Genomic DNA, 5,614 nt, shown 5'->3' with positions numbered 1-5,614 from the left:
AGGCCAGTCACTTCTCCTCTGAGGCAGATGGAAATTACTCTCCTCAGCCTGCTTTCTTTCCTCCCCAGTCAGTGGAGCCTGGCTTCAGATGGGCTGAGGGGGAGAGAGGGCCGTGTCCTCTTCCTGAGGCCTGGCAGTCACCAAGTCACTAGTGTCGTGAGCTACAGAGGCAGAATCATGGCAGTAAGACAAGTAGAAGATGAGTAAGAGTGCATGCCAGGCTGTGCCCCAGAAACTCTCAGAAATCCTGGGCCCCAAAACTCTATGTTTGGGTGTAGGAAGGAAGTCTAATTTCATTTTAGAGAGAGAGAGAGTTTCAACATAGCTTACTGGCAACAATAACTCATATCACAGATGAAGAAATTGAGGGTTGGAGGCCTTGAAAGAAAAAGAGAGAGACCGATGGACCGGCCGACTGTGAGGAGGTCTGTGGCCTGAGGGGCACATACCATCCTCTCACAGTAGCAACAACCCAGGAGACCCTGTCTGGCATCTTGTGAGTTCTTGAGAGCTGCACCTGCTTCGACTCTGGGGAAATGTGGTACAAGTGAGGCCAGAGCACACAACCTCCTTCAGGCCCACACTCCTTAAAGTAATCAAAAAATGAATTGTTAAAAAAAGATCAAAAGTTAACCAGAGGCAACCAAATATGGAAAATAGTACAACCACATAAGACTTAAAAAGTGTCAAGAGGAAAGAAACAGAGGATCCCAGAATGGAAATGTTCTTTGTATACCCCCCTCCGCCCCACACACACACCTGCAGCTGAATGAGAGAAGAAGGTTAAAAAATAAGATGCCAAGAAGGGTCACCGGCACCTCACTTTGGTACAAGAAGGGCCAAGAGGCTGCATAGGCAATCTGGGGAAAGTCATGGAGGAATCCTGGAGAGAAGGAGTCCGTGGGCCTGTTGGGGGCCCTATGATAGAATGTCTTTTTACATCCTGGTACAGGGAGGGTACCTTTCACGTGGGAGGTTTATTTCCTGCTTTCTGGGGACAAAGGTGGGGCAAGTCAGAGTGTTCTTCTGGCACTGGCTATTTCTTATGTGACTTTATCTTATTTTATTAAAAAAATTTTTTAATCTTTATTTATTTTTTTGATAAAGAGAGAGAGTATGAGGGGGGTCAGAACAGAGAGGGAGAGAGACACAGAATCCAAAGCGGGCTCCAGGCTCTGAGCTGGCAGCACAGAGTCCAATGCGGCTCTCAAACTCACAAGTGGTGAGATCATGACCTGAGCCGGTCAGACACTTAACCAACTGAGCCACCGAGAAACCCCTCTTAAGTGACTTTAATTTCAAATAATCAATATGCCAAAGTGGCACATTTTGGGATGGCCTTCCCCAGACCCCCATCAAGGAAACCAGCAAGGACTGAAAGAGCAGCTGGGCTTGCCTTTGAGCTAAATGGCCAATGAACTAAAAGCCTAAGAGGTTGTGTGGCTCAGCACAGCCATCTGCCCAGTGATGTGTGAAAATGGAGTCAATAGTTCTGGTCCACTAGCCTAAGCCTTGGTCTGGAGACAGTGCCTCAACCCATAGGAAAATACCAAAACCTCCCTTGAGGAAGCCCTCCCACCCAGAGCACATAAAGAAGTCCCAAGAAAGATGACTCCCATGAAAGATGAGCCACAAATAAGAATTACAAAATCTATAAGAAAGACCAACAACACTAAAGGTGGTTTTCAGACCCCCTAAAACAAGAAAATGTACATTTAAGGAACTGGAGACAATCTTGAAGAGATTTTAAATGAAAATGTGTATAAAACTTCAGGGAACTAAATGAAAGAATAGCCACCATAAATAAGAACAGGTAATTATGAAACAAAAACAGGCAAATATTTTACAAAGTAGAAATATTAGAAATGAGTAATGTAGCTATTAACTTGACAAAGCCTTATTCATGTTTTACAGGTGTATGAGTATTTTTTTTTATACCCAGTCATGCACATGTACATATGTAGAAAAAGATTTGGGAGAATATACATCAGGTGGTGAATAGTGGTTAACTCTGAGAATGGGCTAAGAGTATGCATTTTCTTCTTTTAGCCTGTCTGTCTTTTTTATTTCTTTTTACAGTGAACATGTAATGTTTATATCAAAAGAAAAATCAACATAAGACACAGTTTGATTTTAAAATGATGGGGATTTGGCATGACTTCTGGCTCAGCCTATGTCACCAAGTGTAAAATAATCATGAATTAAACCACAAGAAATTAATAAAATTTTATCACATGAAAATAGTTACATGCATTTTGTGCAAATGTTTAGAGTATATTTGGGATAGTCTGCCCTCATAAAGTACTAAATGTCATACCCAAAATAATTTACTTCAAAGATAGTATAGTACTGTGATTTATAATAAGAAATATGTACAGTTGAACAACACGGTGGGTAGGGGTGCCAACGCCCACATAGTTGAAAATCCATGTATATCTTTTGACTCCTCCAGTGTGGATCCCTGGTGATCTGGCAGATAGGATCTGGATTTTTCACCAGAAACTTTACTAAAAGCCTACCATTGACGCGAAGGCTTACCAATAACACAAACAGTTGATTAACACTTATTTTGTATGTTAGATGTATTATACACTGTATTCTTATAATAAAGTAAGCTAGAGAAAAGAAAATGCCATTAAGAAATCATAAGGAAAATACATTTACAGCTCTGTATTGTATTTATCAAAAAAAAAAAAAATCCACACATAAGTGGACCGATGCAGTTCAAATCTGTACTGTTCAAAGGTCAACTGTAGTAGTGTTGATTAGGAGCCACACATCCAAACACTGACTGGGGCTCAACCTGCTTCTCACATGGGTATCTTGTGAGGGAGGAGAAACGGAGGTTATTTGTTTAATGATGGTTAATGATTCTCCTGGGCAACATCAGCTGAGGCCACTAGAAGTAAACTGAAATGATTTAGGGGCGCCTGGCTGGCTCAGTCGGCAGAGCCTGTGACTCTTGATCTCAGGCTCGTGAGTTCAAGCCCCATGTTGGTGCAGAGATTATTTAAATAAATAAAACTTTAAAAAATAAATAAATAGGTGTGGGCTGTGCCGTGGCTGGAAGTTACAGTGGGGCGGTGGCTAAGAAGGCGGTTGTGGTGGCGGCGGCGGTGGCTGGGGCAGCGACGGAGGAAACAGAAGATGGCAGATTTTTTTAAAGGACTGACAGTCTACAACAAAAGCAACTTTAGTCGATTTCATGCTGACTCAGTGTGCAAAGCTTCGAACCAACGTCCCTTAGTCTACCTGCCCATGTGGGAGTACCCATTTGATCAGATCATTGTGACAGAAAAAATAAACATCCTTTTGTGCTACCTACATCAGCAATGGGACAAAAAGAACGCCAATGAGTAGAGAGACCAGGAACAAGTGGACCTTGAGGGTGAGAGCTGGGCAACCCCCACCCCCGCCCCCACAAGGTCCCTGACAGCCCAGACTTGCATAAGGACACTTAAGAGGACACTTAAGACTCTCATTCCCCTACAGGTACCTCTTGTGTCTTGTCTGCTCCAAGCCCGCCCTCCTTGTGTAAGCCCCCCCCCACCCCCACATTTGCTCTGCCCCCCCACTGGCCCATCCACACCCTACCATCCATACCACTTCCAACCTCATAGGAGCTAATGCATTTATTTTCCTTGAGTTTTTATTTATGCTGTAAAATGGGACATCAGACCCAGTAGTATGATGTTGGCAGATGCTTTTTAAAAAACAACATTGGGAGCACCTGGATGGCTCAGTAGTTTAAGCGTCAGACTTCCGGCTCAGACGTCCTGATCTCAAGGTTCCTGAGTTTGAGCCCCACGTTGGGCTCTTCACTCACAGTGAGGAGACTGCTTGGGATTCTTTTCCTCACTCTGTCCCCCTGTCCCCCTCTGTCTTCTCTCTCTCTCTCAAAATAAATAAACAGAATAAAAAACATTGTTGTTATTCATAACCTACCTCCAGATCCCCCTCTGTGTCCACCACCCCCCCAATTCTCATCTGGAAAAACCGGAGTGTGTCTGCAAGGGTCTAGAGCCAGGTAGAGTCAGGGCCCTGCTGTGGCCCAGCAGCATGTGTGGGAGCCTTTCTCTCTGCTCCTACTCTCCAGAACGGGCCTTAAAGACTTGGCTGGGATCTATTCCGTGCCCAGGCTTCATTCTTAATGTGTGCCAGGGTGAGAAGTCAGCATTTCCAGGTCTTTCTCTTAAGTCATTTTATCATGGCCTAGTGTGTGCTCCATGCCCACCCCAATAAAAGTATGTTTCCTACTTGGAAATTAACTAATTAATTAATTAATTTTTAAAAATGATTTCAAGAACATAACCTAAATAAATGTTTTCCAATCCCAGTGTAATGTTCTTTCCCTGGACACAGCATCCTAAGGGAATGGGTCACAATAGCAGCTTGACAGAAAAATCTTCTACTCCAGGCCTCCGCTCATGGTTCCCTCCTTCCCTTGGCAGGACTCTGCTGTCTCATCAATACCACCACAGCTGATAAAGCCCTTCTATATTTCTCTTTGGTGCAATTCTCCTCTTTGTTTCAATGGGACCAGCAGAGGGCTTTGCTATGAGCACCAACCTGGATGTCATCCAGACCAATGTTGTTGACTCCATACATCACTGGGACATTGGCCATTAGCAACACAGCTCCCAGGTTTTTGTAGCTGCCATCACTGCCCAGTGAGGAGATCACCGCCTATTCCAACCATGGCCTCCATTACCCCATATTGTGCCTTTATGCCAATTAGAACAAAGGATGCCCTCCCTGAAGACAATGGACATCCTCTATCAGAAACCATCATGATATTCTGATTTTATTAGGATGCAACACTTGGCTGCCATTTGCTGCAAAGATTTGTCTCTGGTGTCTGTTATGTGAATTAGCGGAGCACAGCCCACACTCTCGGACACTCTTGGGTGATATGTCCTTCTAAAGCAGTATTCACAGCTTGCTTATATGGCTTCAAAAGAAGCACCTCTGCTCCTTCCATTTTCTTAAGGCTTCCTTGCCTCCTCCACTCAGGGCTGGGTCCGAACACATCAGCCATCAACCATCATCAACCGGTGGGGTCAGAACATATCAGCTATCAACTGCCATCCACCATCTATGGGGGAAATTCAAAAGACTCTTCTCCACAAATTTCAAACCACAGCTTTCTAAACTGAAGTGAACTTTGTGCCCACCAGGCATACTGTTAAGGAGTTAAAGTCACCTTTGTCTTTTCTCCCCCTTAGAGATGTAAACCTGCTCTTCTAGGCTCCAACAGTTAATCCTTAAAATTCTTTCCATTTCTTCTGACAGTCCCGGCACTTTCTTGTGCAAAGTGGATACCTGAAATCCTATTTGGGTATGCCAACACACATCCCTTTCCTTGTGTATAGCTGTGGTCCCAGGAGCCTCTGCCACATGATTGTGACTGATCAGACATAACTTACCCTCAGCAGCCCAATCCTGACCTGCTCCAAAATGGTCCACTTCCAGTCATGGGCCACCTGTTGTCTCCTATTCACAATGGATGCTATTTAACTGCCAAAGTCAACCCAACCCTACAATAAGGTGTTTAAGCTAAATCAAGAAGCCTTTCCCTCTACATTTGCACTAGGTTAGATTTTTTTTTTGGGAA

General features: G+C 44.1%; 1 pseudogene; it reads left to right on the top strand.

The window, feature by feature from the left end:
• Positions 1-3,147: 3,147 nt before the first annotated feature.
• On the top strand, positions 3,148-3,461 carry LOC124502978 (DET1- and DDB1-associated protein 1-like; annotated as a pseudogene).
• Positions 3,462-5,614: the final 2,153 nt, after the last annotated feature.

The sequence above is a fragment of the Lynx rufus genome, unplaced genomic scaffold (genome assembly GCF_022079265.1).
Source record: "Lynx rufus isolate CCGP_SWC_20201006 ecotype Redwood Valley unplaced genomic scaffold, mLynRuf1.p SCAF_8, whole genome shotgun sequence".
NCBI lineage: Eukaryota > Metazoa > Chordata > Mammalia > Carnivora > Felidae > Lynx > Lynx rufus.
Note: the sequence above shows the minus strand (reverse complement) of the source record. Positions and strands in the feature narration are given on the sequence as shown.